The following is an 18,620-nucleotide window of genomic DNA, read 5'->3' on the forward strand; positions in this document are numbered from 1 at the left end:
CGAAAACGCTGTGGGTGGCCATTTTGTTTACCCGGAGGCCATTCTGGAACTGCCGATCAGCTGTTTTTAAAAGATCGCAATGCGAAGATCGGTAAGCGAAACGCTTACCAATCATCACAATACAATTTTCACCCTTTTAGAACATTGCAATGCGATTGCAAAAATCTGCATTGCTATGCGGATTCGTCATTAAACAGGGCACTTGCTATGCAGGGCACCACTGTATTTGAAAAGTGCTGATATCTCTCAGTCTTTGTTTCTCAAGGCTAAACATGTCCAGTTCTTTTAGTTTTTCCTCATAGGGCTTGGTTTCTAGTCCCCTGATCATTGATGTCCTCTTTTGAACTTGTTCCAGTTTGTTGGCATCCTTCTAACCAGTGCTGAATAGAGGGGGACTAGTACTTCACAGGATTTGGAGATTATATTTCTGTTAAATAAGCCACTGATAGATTTCCTCCACCGTGCTGGGAGGCTGATGTGTAAAGTAGAATAGAATGTCCTTAAAGAGTAAAAAGCCATTGATCTTAAATGTTAAGTGCCGGTGAAAACCTATAATTGATAAAAAGAGGAAGAAGGTGGTGGTATCTTGATCGAAGTATCCTACACATGCTCCTTCCTGTCTGTGTGGTGGTGTGCCTCACAGAAGGCAAAAGTGATTATGTGGAGGAAGCCTTTGAGAAGAAAAACTTTGAAATAAGGAATTCATGCCCAGGCAGACCTGAGGTCAATGAAACACAGGAATTTTGGAAACAAAGCGCAGAGGTGGTATTTGACCAAAGATGCTAAAGTTGTTAACCTGAAGAATATAGTTTGTGAAACAGAAAGAAAGAAAGCTATTCCGAACTGATTCCAAATGGACCTCCTTTTACAAGGGGAACAATAGTTCTCCAGGGTGTTTTAATTCTTTCTTTCAGGCATCTTCAGATCTCTTTGAGTCTCTGAGGCTGACATGGAACACTAGGCTGAAAAGGCATTCATAGGAAAATACTGACCCCATACACTGCAGGGCACTGTAATTTAGTCTTTCTTGAGACATCACAAATTCTGAGGTGAAACTTGGTTACAGGTAATTGATTTCTTTATAGTGAGTTCTCAGTGTGCTTCCTCTGTATTCCTGCCAACATTAACCATTTAGAATCGGTTTTGTATTAGATAAAATAAAGAACTACTGCTGCTTTTCAGCTATGCTCCATATAGTCACTGATGCAATATGCATCTTTTATCATTTTCTCACAAACCTTACTGTTCCCTGCTTTGCTGTGATTGTTGAGAAATGCACAGACAGGATGAATCCCCGCCGAACTTGTTAATCAGATCCTACATGTATGTGAGCTGAACTGGCATACAGAAATATGAACTATGGAATAGACTACTGGCCTGAGGAACGGCCTGCCTATGGAATGGCGCTGAGGGAATCTTTTGTTTGTTTCATACACAGCAGAACTGACTGTTTCCTCTTGGCAAAAAGGCTTGAGGATTTATTCCAGCCTGGACTTTTGCCCGGTTAAGGACATTTATTAATTTACGCAGGTAAGGTGTGATTCAGGTGGTGATTTATTTCATCCTAAAGATGGCTCACCCCTTACGAGATATCAACTTTGGACGGTTACTTCCCAGGGCCTTCAGGAAACTGGCATTGTAGGTTGGAAATTTGGCACTCATTCATTTAGAATAGGTGCAGTGTCCACAGCAGCAGTTTTAGATTATGGTGAGGAACAAATAAAGAAAATAGGGAGGTGGTCTTCACACAGCTTTAAGTCCAATGTGCACTCTCTCCCGCATTAGGCGTGAATTTGTTTTCTTTTTCATGACCCAAGGCAGCTTCCACTCGACTGCAAATGGTTTTATTTGGCCACACTTATGTTCATTGGGTGGTGAACCATGCTTTATGGACTGGTTGGGGTAGTAATTTGGGCCTGGGGGCTAGAGCCTCATTAGATTGGAAAGGAAAGAGGGGTATGTTATGGCCTGAGCTCCTAGATCGAGCTCTCCAGCATATTATCGATGCACCCCCTGATATATTTGTGCTTCACTTAGGAGAAAATGACTTGACAATGAGAACAGGCAAGTCATTGATGTTGCAAGTGATCTGGGATCTGGAGACATTGAAGGATAAGTTCCCTGCAATGAAAATTTTGTGGTCAAATATCATACCACGGTTGGTATGGAGGGCTGAATGCACTCCTAGGTGTATCGACCGTGTGTGGTGTCAATCATGAAGTTAGCTGAGCCATGAGGGCTGGTCTTGGATCAGTGATTTAGAATCCAGATACAGTGGTGCCCCACATAGCGAGCACCCCGTTTAACAATGAATCCGCATAGCGATGCGGATTTTGCGATCGCAAAAGCGATCGCATTGCAATGTTTAGAATGGCTAAACATTGCATTGTGATGATCAGTAAGCGTTTTGCTTACCGATCTTCGCATTGCGATGTTTGGAAAACAGCTGATCGGTGGTTCCAAAATGGCCGCCGGCTGAAGAAAACGGCCACCCGCAGCGTTTTTGCACGGTTTCCTCGCTTACCAAGGTGGCAAAAATGGTGGCCGTATGGAGGATTTCCACTTAGCGGTGAGTTTATCCCCCATAGGAATGCATTGATGGGGGTTCAGTGTGTTCCTATGGGGTTTTCCGTTCCATATAACAATGTTTCCGGATAGCGACGTTTTTCCTGGAATGGATTAACGTCGCTATGCGGGGCACCACTGTATATGGGGACACCTCCATGAGCTGTATAGAAGTGATGGAGTTCACTTATTGGAATTGGGTATGGGCCTTTTTCTCAGGGATCTACAAGGGGGCCTTTGGGCTGAAATTTTTGGCTCTGGTGGCAGGCTTGGGACATAAATAGCCCCAGGCCATGACGGGTAATGTGAAGACAAGAATTGAGGTGAGTTCACGGTGAACACATGGTGCAAGAACTATGCCATCTCTCTGTCAGGTGGAGCCAATTGGGCATCGGATGAGAGGTGGTTTTTTTACATAGGGGGACCTCCCAGGCAGCAGCCCACTTAGGGTCACGAGACTCAGTGGGCTGAAAATGGTGGGGTACCCTTAGCACAGAGCACCTGAAGGTGTGCTGTTCAATGGATGGCATGATTCAAAAGTAGGAGTTCGCCCTGCTCTATTGAATCGTCTGGAGGTGTAGGCTACTCCAGTTTGTGAAGCAAATTGCACTACGTTCAGGCGTCTTTGTAGTTGGAGGACTAGTTTAAATAGTTAATAAAGTTGTGGCCCAAGTTTTAACCCAACAACCTGTGTCTCACCTCTTTATTTCCAGGCTGGGAGGGCAATATGCTTCCGCCCGACCTTGATCTGTGCCCAAGCTAGACCTTTTTGGTTTAGGGCTACTGCTTTTTGGTGCCAGGCTGCAGTGATTTCCTGACAGAGGGGAGTGTCACTTTAAGGGAGATCACTCCCTGCAAAACAACCCTTTCTGGTGTGCTCAAACATGCACCCTCCTGCTGTCTGACTGCTTTTGAAGTTGGATTTTATTGGGCACACAGCCCAGTTCTTTGTAACTTTGGATCCAGTTTATTAAAATAGTACAAGATCCCATATAAAGCTCATTCACCCATTATAATTTTATGATGCATTTTGAAGAGTACATTGAAACATATGAATGGTATCTTTTAATTTATTTACAACCAAATGTATTTTACAGGGTTATCGCTGGCAACTCAAACAACAACATTATGCATAATAAAAGAAACTGTAAGAATTATTTTAGAACAGCACAGTAGTTGAGGCAATATTAAAATAGAATAAAGAAAAAAAACAATATTATGCTGAAGATTAAAATAACCACCAAAAATATATAACTTAAAAGGCCTGACAGAAAATGTCTTCATTTGTATCAAAAGGATTACCAGGATTGGTGACAGGTAAGCATCCCTGCATATTAAACAATGCCCCATGTTGGACCACCACACATCTCCTACCTGAAGATGGACCATTCTGAATAATGATGATCCTAATGCCTGACCATGAGATACCTTGGATGCTCCAGTTGAACTAATTGTTGATATGGCCAGGCCCAGTTCAAAATGCTATTCACTCCCTCTAAAACCCTAAATACCTTAGGTCCAGAAACAACTCCCCCACCCCCTCATGAGCCTGCCCAGTGTCCGGCATCATCCAAACAAGCCACTTTATGTGTCTCATTTCTTATCTGTAATACACCAAATCAAAATGTGGAAAAGCCATTTATTTTCCTGTGGAAGGGCCTCTCTGTGAGGCACTTTACTGCCTGGGCAGGGCTCCTTTGCCCACCCGGACGGAGAGGCAGACACAGGCATTCCTGCGTCAGATCAGGCAAGGAGGCTGGGCAAGAGCAAAGCCTTGAAGAAGGCTTTCCAGCCTCCCCTCATCCTTCCTTCTTCTTCAGCACCGGCCCACCTTCCCACCTTTACGGTAAGAGTGAGATTAGCTGGTTGCTTTGGGGCCGGACAGGAATTTTTGACTGGTACTCAAATGGGCCATGAGTACAAGTGGTTTTTTTTGCCCATCCCATTCTTACCAGCGAGGGCAGTTAAGGGCTATATATAATAAATAACCCCTTAAATAGGCCACAATGGCGGGTAGTGCAAAAGGATGAGGGTTAGATGAGTTCCGAAGAAGGAAGCCAGGGGGTGCAAAGCACCACTTCTTTCAGGGGGACAGCAACAGAGGTTTAGCTGAGGGGAGGGGAATCTGGGGACCCCAGAGGGACGCTGAACAATTAGGGTTAGGAGGCCCGGATGGGGCAGACTTGGGGTACCTCAGCTAGTGGAGACACAGAAGTGTGCTGTATAGTGGGACAGCACGCTTTTGGTATAGAAACTTGATTGGCGGTCTAGACCAGAAGATTGACCAGGGTTACAGACCAGTTTGGTGCACTACGGGAGGCCCCCTTTATAAAAAAGGAGTTTTAGGATATTATAAATAAGTTAATAAAGTTGTGGCCCTAGTTAACCCATATATCTTTGTGTCTCGTTATTCCGGACTGGGCAGGCAACCTTAGTGCGCCTGCTATTAGCTGCTTCTATATTTGGAATGCCTTTAAATACTCCTGAGGATAGGAAATCTATTGAATTAAAAAAACAAAAGTTCCTACTTTTTCACAGCTTTTTTACATATTTTAAAAAGTCTCTACAAGTATATATAAAAATTAATCCAATATGGCACAACAGTGAAATCCTCTACCAAAAAACAAACAAACAAACAAACCCTCTTTTTTGATAAATCCTATAAGCATTTCACAAATCTATTGAATTAAAAAAAACAAAAGTTCCTACTTTTTCACAGCTTTTTTCCATATTTTAAAAAAGTCTCTACAAGTGTATATAAAAATAATCCAATATGGCACAGCAGTGAAATCCTCTACCAACAAACAAACAAACAAACAAACCCTCTTTTTTTGATAAATCCTATAAGCACTTCAGAAAAAAAAAAATTCCCTGCTCTATACAAAGTGAGCTTCCCTGTGTTCCAGTTCTTGCATCCGCTTTGGTCTTAATCTCTGATAAGTGGGCTTCAGGTCTGTATGGGAAATCATTTCAGAACTTGCTTTCTGTTGTTTTGCCTGCTGGCTAGAGGAGCCAGATGAATTCTGGGCAAGCCCAGGACTCACCGCTAGCTTTGGATTCTCATCTTTAATTTTTGCCATGCAGAGTTGGGGTGCAGAACTCTCTTCATCTGCCTTGGCCTTATTGTGGGAAGGTGGTTTATAAAATGTCCCTGGTGGTGGCTGCAAAGTCCTTGGTGTTCTGAAAGCAGCAGCAAGAGGGTTAATATCTGGGGAATGTCCTTCCACAGCTGTCCTTGCAGCCTTGAGAGGTATTGAATATGGCTTATTGAGAAGTATGGCATTTACTGAATTGCTACCAAGATTGCTCGGTGTAGGTAAGGCACACAGGCTTACAGACCCTTTTGTGCGGTTTTCCTGGGGTGCGTTTGTCACAATCATTGTAGTCTTTGCAGTCATGTCATACTGCTTATACTGTTTATCCCAAGTCTTTTTCAGAGTCTGTAGGTCATAACAAGAAAGTCTACAGCCAGCATTAACGGTTGGAAGTGACTGTGCCTCAGAGACTTCTTCAATAACAGGACTTCTTCCAAGGTTCTCTTGATTGCGAATGTTCCTCTAATTCAAAACACAGGGAGGAAGCATGTGACCTAGAGGTGAACTCACAGGACGAACAATGAGCTTTGTCCTTTGACAGCGTAGCTGGACTTTGGTTATTTGACGATTAGGTCTTAATAACCTGACATACTTTGTCACCATCTTCAATTTGGGAGAGAGATTGTTCATTAGCTTGATCCAAAACTGGAGTTGCAGTGTTGCCTGGTTCTTTTGTAGGTTGCATGTGGTTTTCTGAAAGTGAGAAAGATGGAGGCTCTGGAGAATTTTTCCTGCAAATGGTCTGCTTTGCTCCAAGTTCATAATTGCATTCTGTCACTAGAATATCAGAATTTCTCTGGATGCCTTTATTGCCATCTGTTTCATCCAGTGACATGAGTGTTTCTGAATTTTTCTTCTCATTCTGGATGAATGGAACATTTTCTTTCACAGCAATGCAGGGCATTGCTTTTCTCTGCTGATAACATTCTATATCTTCAGCTAATAAAACCCTTTGGACACAAGAAGTATTTTCATCTGATTGAGTGGCAGTAGACACAGGCTATACTGAAATGTCAAAAATCTTCTCATAGTAGTGTGATGGACAGGTCAGGAACCACTCCTGTCCATCACAATAGAACCTTGACAGATCAACCAATGGGTGAACAGAAGGGGCGGAACTGAGGATATTTAAGAAGAATGGAAGGCATGTAGAGTTCAGTTGGAGATATGAGTTAGAGATATGAAGTAGAGTTAGACAGGACTTCAGTCAGTAGGGACCTCAGTTAAAGAAGAAGAAGTTAGGCATTTAGGACCAGTCTTGTGTTAGTGAAGAGTAATAGAGAGACAGGGAAAGAAATGAATAAGAAAAGAAATGAATAAATACTTGTGTTAACATGATTCTGCATAAGCAAATATAACTGTTACTAAAGCACAGTTGATTGATTAAATGAAATAAAACCAGCCATGATTTACTTATATGATTTACTTATGAACACTTTAATAAACTTTGTTTGATTGAATCACACTGATTTAAGAATCATATTTGATAGAGTGAGGAGAGATCCTCTGGTGGTAGCGGAAAGGGTTGAAAATTAAATGACACACCTGAAAGTGAACCTGGGTTGTGGAGAGAAACAAACAGGGGAACTGGGTTCGTCACAGAAGCAGTGAGCGGTATTGTGGGATTCGAAAGAAATCCAGGGAGCCAGAATAAAGTGAAATTTATTAGGCTGGCCACAAAGGAAAAAGGAATTCAGTAAACCAAAAATGAAGAGAAGTTTTCTGAGTCTGGAATTCAAAGGGAAGGAATACCAGAAAGCCTAAAGTAAAAAGAAAAATCTCTGAGCCTAAGAGACCTGGTTGTCAATAGTCCAACTGAAGGAGTAGGGAACCTAAGGCTTAAGGTAAATAGCTTGATAGGGACTCCTGAAAGTGTGGAAAGACAAAGGCAGGAAAAGGACTCTGAGGAGATTTCTATACTGTGGTTAAAAGTTTACCTCAAGCTAAGTGTGTGAGGACCAAGAGGGCTAGCTTAGATCCCTGGGCTCTGAGAGGGGGAGCACTGAGGGGATCAAAAGTGGAAGCCAAGGTCTAAAGGAGCAGCTGAGGTGAACATAACTAAGGCTTATCAGAAAAGAAAAATATTGCTTGGAAAATCTGGGTGTCTGTATACCAAGAGATATAAAGTAACAGACACAAGGAACAGAGAGGCTGAAGTCCAAAGATACAAAGTAGTGATCTTAAGCTGCCAAAAGAAAGCTACATAGTTTTAATCTCTAACACAGGAAAAAAGAGGTCATTTTAAACAGAGGCTTGTAAATTGGAATTGGAGAGAAAGCAACCTGCCAACTTGTTCAAATTAAAATCAGTTGAGCATGCCTTCTAAGCGAGGGAAGAAGGCAGTTATGGAATTGGCTGAGGGTCAGACTTTACCTCAGGAAGGGGAAATTTCAGACCAAGAGGGCCAGGAATATGAGAGGCCAAGTGAACAGGAGGGTGCCTCAGGGAGAGAAAACAACTCCTTGGAGTTTATAAAATGGAAATTTGAAAAAGAACAGGTATTTCAGCTAGAAGCTGAGGCAAAAGAAAGGGCTGAAGTCAGACAGCTGGAAATGAGGCAACAAGAAATGCAACATGCACTAGAGATGAAAAAACTAGAAATAGCTTCTCTAAACAGTAATAACAGTAATAATACAAATGAAGGGATCTCAAAAGTAGACCTTAAGAAATTCCCTCAATTTAAAAAAGGAGATTGCCCTGAGTCTTTTCTAATTTCGTTTGAGAGAGCCTGTTGGGACTATAGTGTGACAGAACAGGAACGTATGCTGATATTAAGATCTTTAATTAGTGCTGAAATGTCCGAAATTTATCCTAGTATGTCAGAAGACCAAGCTAGAAATTATGAGATCTATAAGAAATTAGTTTTCTCAAGATTTGGAATAACCAGTGAAAAACTCAGACTTAAATTTAGACAAGTAAGAAGTCTGATGAGTCATATTCACAATTTGGGGCAAACCTGGTTAAATATTTACAGAAATGGATGGAGCAATCTCATCTTACAACTCTGGAGGATATGCAGCACCTCATAGGATTAGAACAATTTTATTCAGCTTTGCCTGCTGAATTAAGATATTTTGTTAGAGACAAACAACCGAGAACAGTGCTACAGACTAGTGAATCTGCAGATTTAATATCAGAGATTAGGAGTTCAAAATACTCTGAAGTAAAATTGGACAGAAACTTTGAAGAAAGAAAAAGAAAACCTAGAGATTTCCACAAAACCAACAAAAATACAGATGGAAGCCATTTTAGAGAGAGACCCTCAGAGCAGTATCAGCAGAAGGGTAAAAGCTTTGAAGAAAGGGGAGACAGAAACCCTTACAATGAACAAAGAAATTTAAAAACTTGTTTTGGTTGTGGGAAACCAGATCATTTCATTTCCAATTGTGAAATTGTTAAAAACAAAGAAAGGGAACAACAGGGAACAGGGGGAGTTATACCTAAAAAGGTATACTGTATACAAAAGCAGGATGAAAGATCTGAGGTAAAACAGCAGAGTGACAGTTTAACTGACACAGGGGAGCAGGAGCAACTGCCTCCTCTAGCAGAGATAGTACACTGCTATTACATTAAGACTAACAGGGAACTGATGAAATCAGCTGAAGAAAATATTTATATTAATAATATCAAGTATCTAGCTTTGAGAGACTCTTGTTCTCAGATAACTATATGTCATACAGATATTATTCCCCAGAAAGATATCATTACAAATGAGAAAATTACAGCTAAAGGAATTGGGACAGAATTAATTAAGTTACCCATGGCTAAGGTGCATATAAAGTATAAAGATTGGACTGGTAAATTTAAAGTAGCTGTTTCACATGAGATCCATATGCCTTGTTTAATTGGTTTAGACTTAATTAATTATATCAAGTCTGGTATGATCTCCACACACTCACAGACAGAAAAGATAGAAAATCCTTATGGTAATAGGGAGGTCCCTGAGGAAACTATAAGTGTTAGCCAATCACCTGAACTTGCAGGAGATAAAGATAGAAATATCCACAAACAAATGGATACTCCTTTTGATTATAGAGAGAGGTCTACAGTTGACAGAGATGACTGGAGTAAGATGAAACATGTTAATGGTGGTTTCATATATATAAGCTCACAAGATATATGTTTATAGGATTTATCAAAAAAGAGGGTTTTTTGTTTGTTTTTTGGTAGAGGATTTCACTGTTGTGCCATATTAGATTAATTTTATATATACTTGTAGAGACTTTTTAAAATATGGAAAAAAGCTGTGAAAAAGCAGGAACTTTTGTTTTTTTAATTCAATAGATTTCTTATCCTCAGGAGTATTTAAAGGCATTTTCTGGGAACGGTGGCAGGTTGGGCTTGCCACATCTTCTAGAGATGGACTGGGATAACCCCCCGAACATTGAGATAAGTTTCCTTGTGATGCATGGATATTGTCTGATCATTTACTGAAAACTCCTCCAGCCTGGCAGCTCGGTGTTTCAAAGGAACCAGGTTCAATGGGAACATCATATTTTGGCAAATTCTTCACAAACTCAGAAAATTTCTGTCCTGGATCATACAGCTTGGCACTCTCGCAGAGGGACTGACAGTTAACTGGTAGAGGTGCGACTTGGGCTTGCTGCATCTGAAAGAGGTTATCTGTTGCAGCTTTAAGGGTGAGGTCATATTGATAGACAAGTTCCCGGAGCTGCGTCTAGATATCACTTTTCCAGATCATTTCGCTTTTCTTTAACTTCTGCCAGACAGGCTTTGAAATGTTCATTAGCTTCTTTAGCTTTTTGAAGAGCTTCCTCTTCAAGTTTTCTCTTCTCCTCTAGTTTGCTGGCATCTTAAATAATACCCCCATTGGAGGTCAAATGCTCCTCCTCAGCACAAACAGTTGATGATTTTGCCTTTTCATATTCATCTTGTCTCTGAATATATAATAGCTTGGCTTTTCTTACAACAGTTTCCAGTTCTTGCATTTTCTTTTGTTCTCCTTGCCAAAGCTCCTTGATCTCCTTCCTTTGTTTATCCAATTCACTTTTTCTTCCAAGGAGTGGCTGAACAAATTTATTAGTTTGGAGAGCTGCTGCTGTTTGCTGCCAAAGCTGACTATTTTCTATGTCATTTTGGAATGCGTTTATGAATATTGACTGAAATAGGATGTGATCTTGGGCTCCAACAATAGTCTTAGTTGTTTCTGCATTTTTTTTCCAAGCCTGTAGCACACTCCATTTCCAAGTTAAGCTTTTTCTCTACCTATGCTACTATGTCCTTTGTATATTTTGACCATGCTTTAGCATAGGATGGAGCCGATTCAATTACATTATCATTTCTTAGGAGAACACTATCATTTTCTTCAGCTCTAAGGTGTCCTACACCTTGAACATCATGCCTCTCATGCAGTGATCCTCCAGAATCCACAGAAAGATTTTCAAAAGAGTGGCTCTGGTGAGATATGGAAAGACCAACTGCTGCGCCATTGTCCACATTTCCCATAAGGAAGTCTGAAATTCTGTTGCCAAAGGTGAATGCCAGTGTGTCAATAGAAGAGAATATCTCACTTAAGACTTCTTGCTTGTTTTCTTCATTAACTTCCTTGAAGTTCACAGCTTTCACTTGAGCTATAACTGTTTTTGCAGCACTTAGAATATCAACTGAATGGAGACTCTGATGTTTGTGAATTATTGCCTTCAGGACCCGCAGTAGCTCTCCCAAACGTTCATGAACAACATGATGCAGGCAGTCTTGGTTTTCTTCTGAAAGAATGGCATCTTTCAAAGAAAGCAGAACATCCGCAAATTTCCTGACCTCCTTCACCAGTCGCAGGACGTACTCTGGGTCCACATCAGTGTTGTCATAGCAGTCCCAGTAGGAGCTAATGCTGCTCAGGGAACTCCTCTCGGGGCTACACCCCATCCCCGAGGTTCCACATTTAAGGATGTTGTAGAAATTGGACAGCATGGTTAATAACCCTAAACCACGCTCGCTGCTGCCACCGTCCTGTCGCCACATCCCAGCCACTGTGGAACTTAGGAAATTTCTCAGAGTTAACATACTTTCATGGTCCCACTCTGTCAAGCAAAAAAATATAAAAAATAAAAATAAAAAAAAAGTCCCGCTCCGCCGTTTGCTTTGCGGGGGGCAATCACGGAGACACGCCGAGAGAAGGCATGGGCATGTGGATGAGAAAGTGGGGGGTGGGGGGAGAGAAGCGGGACTGACAGAGCCTTGTCGCTGCCTCTCTGAGCCCGGCCCGGTCCCACGACAGACACCCGTGTCTGTGGTCGCTGCAGCCTCCGTCGGTTATGTTTGCCAGAATGGCAGAACCAACCGAAAGAAAACACGACGCCCATTCTATACCTGACGCGGGGAAGCGGTTGGTGGCTCCGAACCCGAATCTTCGGGCGCCGCCACCCCCGCCGCATCCCCCCGCCCATGCCATGGGAGCCCCCCTCCCCTCCCTCTTTCTCCCCTCGCTTTTGCCCTGGCGCAACCCACTGCCAGACTGGCCGACACCCTCGCCACCCGCATGCCCCAAACCACTCCCCGCCCTGCCAAGTCGGCCAAGCATGGGCAACTAGCTTCCCAGCCAACACACTCTGTTTCCCTCCTTCTCGCCTTCCTTTTCTCTCTCTCTGCCTCTCTTTCTCCCAGGCTCAGAGTCTTGCCTCTTGGTAGGTTTGCAAATGGAGGGTCTGCATTTGCAGCGATTCCTAATTTGGGCCCATTATCGTGTGTCCTGCAGTCTGTGGTGAGATAGAACAGATCCCGCCTCTCCTCAGGACAACTGCCTGGCATGAGAGGTTGGACTGTAAGCTTCTTTGAAGTGACATGTTTTCTCTCCACTTGTACTCCACAAGGAACTGTCCATGGAGTGCTCATGGTGTTGCTGGTAAAGATGAGGCTTGCCAGGTCTCAGAGAATGAGCTGGTGTGCCAGGAACCAGCTGGGCTCCCCTCCATCTCCAGGCCAGGCAGACAAATGTCAGGAGCAGTGGTGGAAGGGAAGGAACCAGTCTCGTTTGTTGTTATGGGGTGGCCATAGTGTTTGGGTACCCAACTCCAACCCTCTTGGAATGGCACCAGGGCTCACTGGCTTCCTGGGTCTGTCCAGCACAACACATAATATACTTGCTTAGGAGCTCAGACAGGGAACCCACCATGCCTAGCTCCCTCCCTCACACATGCATGGCGAAATAGTATGCTCCCAATTCCTGTGACAGCAGAAGGCCTCACACCAGGACTCCACCAAGACCCACCCCAGGCATTGGGCCCCAGATATAATAAGAGGATGGGAAATAATCCTGTGACAGCCCCTGACAAATAAGACAACACTTCAAGACCATTCCGGAAAAATAATTTTATTGGTTTTGGAAAAGAGCCTAAACTGGTATATCCTCAGCGCAGACAACAGCCTGGTTCAGCTCCAACAGGATGCCTGCCTTCTGGTCCCTCGCATCCCCCTGGGGAAGAGGAAGCCTTGGGCCCTGCAAGAGAAAGAGGAAATAAACAGCTAAGTGGGTAGCTCCTCCACTCCTGTCAACCGGCTTCAACACAGGCATATCCACCCACAAGTGTTCTGGCAACTCCATCCTGAAGTTCTACCTGCCAGCACATTCACACAGACACCAGTCACACCCTGACACATATACACACCTTCACTCCTCCAGCCATTCAAACACAAGCCCGGGCTCCCATCCACTGATATCTGCACAGCTTCCACCAGCTGGTTTCAGGAGGCTAACATCCACCGTCCATCGGCTTCATCCGCCAACCTCTGCAGGCCTCTGCCTGGCGGCCTCAGCCACCTTCTGCAGGCAGGTCCACCAGCTTCTGTCTGCCAATGTCCACCGACCTCTCCCCGGTCCATCGCCGACATCAGACAGCTTCCAGCCACGGATCTCCAGCTATTAACTCGCAAGCCCTCTTGGCAAGTTCAGAAGTGACTTTGGGCAGAAGGGCTGGGTCCCCTGCAGACACTGCTGCTCTCTCTGCCCGACTGCCCTCTGGCCACTGCCTCCTGCCCTGCCCAGCAGCCCCTTTTATCTGCCAGCAGAGAGGTGGGCTCTGTGAGGTGACAAAAGACCCAGGAGGATGCGTTTGGTTTCCCAAGGCAGCAGCAGCAGCACCCTCAAGTTTGGCTGATTCCTGAAGATGAAGTCAACAATCCCTCTGATCATGTGATTGAACCACATAAGCTTTCATTTTATATGATTTTATATATTTTTTTAATTAGTGGCCTATAAGATTGTTAAATCTCCCCATGTTGGCCTTCTGACAGATTTCTAGGCTGGTGCCCAAAAACTTTATCTTCCATTATTTCCACCATAAGGAACTTTCCTAAGCTCTGACCTAGGAAAAAAAAATAAAGTAATAAATGAATGAAGATGGGCACAGTCACATAACGCAGCCTTTGACCTTTTGTTTTTGTTCTTGTTGCCTCTTTATGGACATTTTATTCTTACCCTTGCCATGAAAAAGATATTATAAGGAGCCCGTTAGGAAAAGAACCTAAGTGTTTGAAACACATACGTATATTTTAACACCATACCTGCACTTTCAAAGATGCAACTGTGTTTCAAAGATGCTCGCAGCCTTTGGAACTCCCACCCACTGGAAGGTAGACATCTTTGCTGTGCTTTCACAAGGCGCCGAAGACCTTCCCATTTAGGCAAGCTTTACCTTATGTACTGCCTGCCTGGGTTAGGACTTTGAATGGGCTGTTGTACCTTATTGCTTTGAATGTGTTTTTAGTGTTGCTTTTGTTTACTGTTTTTAGTGGGTTTTTTTGTTCCTGTAAACTCCTTTTTCCAGCACCTTTTGAAGTGTGGCTGTCAGGGACTGTACCTGCAACTTCCCGCATGCCAGACTTGCTGCTGGCCTCTGAACTAAGTTGCTCCCATTGCTGGTGCCATCACTGGCCTTAGGTGGCCTTTGGTTATGGATGGCAGGCACCTATTTTACGTAGGTGCTTGGATACTGGTGTTTGTGTAAGGTTTGAGTAACGTGCCCTGGCTGATTGAAAGGTGCCATGGAGTATCTGGGTCACATGGCTGGTCATGTGCCTGATTTGTGCAACCAGGATGTACCCCAGTACCTCTTCCATCAGCTGCAGGTAGCCATGGCACGTTACTCATATCTTATGCAAATGCCAATAGGATTTCAGTGTGTCAATAGAAGAGAATATCTCAAGACTTCTCGCTTGTTTTCTTCATTAACTTCCTTAAAGTTCACAGCTTTCACTTTAGCTATAACTGTTTTTGCAGCACTTAGAATATCAACTGAATGGAGACTCTGATGTTTGTGAATTATTGCCTTCAGGACCCGCAGTAGCTCTCCCAAACGTTCATGAACAACATGATGCAGGCAGTCTTGGTTTTCTTCTGAAAGGAGGGCACCTTTCAAATGAAGCAGAACATCTTCAAATTTCCTGACCTCCTTCACCAGTCGCAGGACGTACTCTGGGTCCACATCAGTGCTGTCATAGCAGTCCCAGTAGGAGCTAATGCTGCTCAGGGAACTCCTCTCGGGGCTACACCCCATCCCCGAGGTTCCACATTTAAGGATGTTGTAGAAATTGGACAGCATGGTTAATAACCCTAAACCAGCTCGCTGCTGCCACCGTCCCATCGCCACATCCCAGCCACTGTGGAACTTAGGAAATTTCTCAGAGTTAACATACTTTTATGGTCCCACTCTGTCAAGCAAGAAAAAAAAAGAAGTCCCACTCCACCGTTTGCTTTGTGGGGGGGGGGCAACCGCGGAGACACACCGAGAGAAGGCACGGGCATGTAGATGAGAAAGTGGGGGGTGGGGGGGAGAGAAGCGGGGCTGGCAGAGCCTTGTCACTGCCTCTCTGAGCCCGGCCTGGTCCCACGACAGACATCCGCATCCGTGGTCGCCGCAGCCTCCGTTGGTTATGCTTGCCAGAATGGCAGAACCAACCAAAAGAAAATAGGACGCCCGTTCTATACCCGACGCGGGGAAGCAGTTGGTGGCTCCGAACCTGAATCTTCAGGTGCCGCAACCCCCGCCGCATGCCCCGCCTATGCCATGGAAGCCCCCCTCCCCTTCCCTCTCTCTCCTCGCTTTCGCCCTGGCGCAACCCACTGCCAGAGTGGCTGACACCCTCGCCACCTGCACGCCCCAAACCACTCCCTGCTCTGCCAAGTCGGCCAAGCATGGGCAACAAGCTTCCCAGCCAACGCACTCTCTGGTTCCCTCCTTCTCGCCAGAGATTTATTTGTCATAGGAATTCAATGCTTATTACTTGTCAAAATATTTTTTAAAAAAGGGAGAAGAGGAGGGATAAAGTGGTGAGTTAAAAAGAAGGGGAGATTAACAAGGTGGTTGTGAATTGCTCAGCACCTAAAAAGCCTGCCTGTGTGTCTTGGTGCTGAAAAAATCAGCACAACATGCTTTAAAACATGCTTTAAAATTGGCTTCGTTGAAAAAAAAGATTTCAAAAGTGCTTTGCAAACTGTTCCCTGCTTTTCCTGAACCTAAGGAAAAAAAGAAATAATATCCCCCTCTAGTGGTAGAAGGCAGAATAGCAGCTTCCCATTAGTTTCTATGGACCGAAAAGAGCAGCTACGGATTAAATGGTTTTCAATGCATTTCTATGGGAAATGCAGATTCGACCTACGAACTTTTCGACCTACGAACCACCTTCCAATACGGATTAAGTTCATAAGTCGAGACCCCACTGTATAACTCTTAGTTGATCATTGTTTCCATGTGTACTACTATAGGGATTTCACAAGTGGAAACTGGTACAAAGAACCGTCAAATCAACCCGATAAAACATGGGACCACCTCCCTGTGTAGTTATATTATCTGATAGTTCCTTCTTGCACTCTTGGCAAGAAGTTCTATGGCTTTTCATCCTTCGGTCTTACAATATTTGGCTGAAACTGATGGGTTTTAATTGTTGCCATTTGAAAGCCTTTCTGTTAAGGCAGGGGTTTAATCAAAGTTAGGGCTTGACTAAATAACAATTTATCCCGTGTTTTTTATTCTGTATCAGCTATAGATAACCAACTCTTTTTTTTAATGAAACATCTTGACTCAATATAGACATACAGAGAAATAATCATCTATTCACTTATTCACCCAGTTATCCACTGAGCTGTATTGAATTACTGCAGATAAGAAAACCCAGAGAACAAGATCGGGCGGTGAGACTCAGGGACCTTGGGAATGTAGCAAAGGACTCAAAAACTGGTTAACCCTCAGGCAAGCCAATGAGACATTTTGTTCCTATGGGTGCACAATCTTACTACATGTCCACAGAAGGGATTTAAAGTGCAAGTCACCTGCAGAATTGTAGTGTCCCTAAATTTCAGCTACTTTTTATGTTTGTGTGTGTACATGCTCCTGTGTGCCTATTTGTATTGTCATCATCAAAACCAACAGGGGCAAAAAATTATCCATCAAATCTACTGATCTTTGATATTAAAGTGCAGTGGGGGCTTGACTTGAGAACTTAATCCGTATTGGAAGGCGGTTCTCAAGTCAAAAAGTCTGTAAGTCAAGTCTCCATTGACCTACAGTGCATTGAAAACCGATTAATCCCGTAACAGGCCGTTTTTGTTCCATTTTGGTTTTTTTCTGGTCTGTAAGTCAATTCTCAGGCTGCAAGTCAAACCTAAATTTTGCGGCCAGAGAAGTCTGTAACTCAAAAAGTCTGTAAGTCAAGCCGTCTGTAAGTCAAGGGTTCACTGTAGATCTTCCCTAGACAATATAATGTGTTGAGGCCTTTCACAACTTTCAAATTACAATCCAGAGCAACATAATCGATGTGCTTTGATTTTCAGGGAACTGGTTGCATTTGGAAGAAACAGAAATTTTTTCAGGGGTGGTGATGGTATTAGAAGTCATTGGGGTTAGGAAATGTACCACAACTTGGTGCATGCATCATTTATTTAATTTTTATCTGCTTTTACTTTACTTTTACTCCACCAAAATAACAGACTATCTGACTTGGAAGAATTTAGACAAGGAGTTGATTCCTCAGTTTTATGACACATCTCTTAGAGTACTTTTATGCCCAGATATTTCTCACATCCTGCTTTAAAGCATTCTACCAATTAGCAGGGTGCTGAGCTATCTCTGGGCAAAGTCCTTGGTCCGCCAACAGAATAAGGATTCACTTGTCTCTTTAATAATAGGGTACCACAAGGGAAGAATCAGGCAAGCTGTGGTCTTTGAGATGCTATTGGCCTACAACTTCCATCAGTCTAGTCTGGATAGCCAACTGTGAAGAGTGGTGGGAATTACTACCCCCCCCAAAAAAAAAACACTGACCCATCACTACCTTAGAGCTTGCAATTGTAAGCATGGCTGAAAATATATTTTATTATTGTTCACGGGGATTGGTGTGCTGTCATCTTCTGTCTCAATCTTCTATGGCCATTCCAAAATTGTCTAGGACAGTATATAAGCTACACATTGTAAAGGTATCTATTTTTAAATTTTACCATGGCATATTAAGAGGATGTCTTGTTTTGAGCACAGATGCTGCCCTTTCCCTAAAGGAATGCAGAATGCAGAGGCCAATTTTAATGGGAATGAGGGATAAATTATTGCTCTTTTTAAAACAACCCAGCTGACACAATTAAAGTTGTGACCTTGGATGCAACTACACCCAGCTGCAGAATATCAATCAGTAGCCAACATTGCCTTGAAACAAAGAATGACACTTTTCATGATCATTCTTCATAATTCCAGAGAACATTCAGAGTTACGTAACATTAAGATGCTTAAACCCAATTCATGGCACTGCTTACCTGGCCTTCTGAAGTACCATCTACAGGTAGCTTTGGAAGTGATCTTGCAGTCAAACAGTAGGAAAAATAATCATGAAAATTATTTGGTATGAAACGGACAATTTTAATGCCAGTATAGGCATCTGGGTAACAGCCATTCCTGATGCCTCATCTTGGCACTGGTGATCTGACCTATTTCAGTACATTAAGAGTAAAAGCTGATG

General features: G+C 43.3%; 1 pseudogene across 1 annotated transcript; it reads right to left on the minus strand.

The window, feature by feature from the left end:
* Positions 1–299: 299 nt before the first annotated feature.
* Positions 300–11,642, minus strand: LOC110085855 (rho GTPase-activating protein 29-like; annotated as a pseudogene). Its single transcript, XR_013543471.1, has 2 exons — positions 9,923–11,642; positions 300–6,739 (listed from the first exon to the last, which is right to left on the minus strand). The product of XR_013543471.1 is annotated as a rho GTPase-activating protein 29-like (transcript).
* Positions 11,643–18,620: the final 6,978 nt, after the last annotated feature.

Source organism: Pogona vitticeps, chromosome 3 (genome assembly GCF_051106095.1).
Source record: "Pogona vitticeps strain Pit_001003342236 chromosome 3, PviZW2.1, whole genome shotgun sequence".
Taxonomy (NCBI): domain Eukaryota; kingdom Metazoa; phylum Chordata; class Lepidosauria; order Squamata; family Agamidae; genus Pogona; species Pogona vitticeps.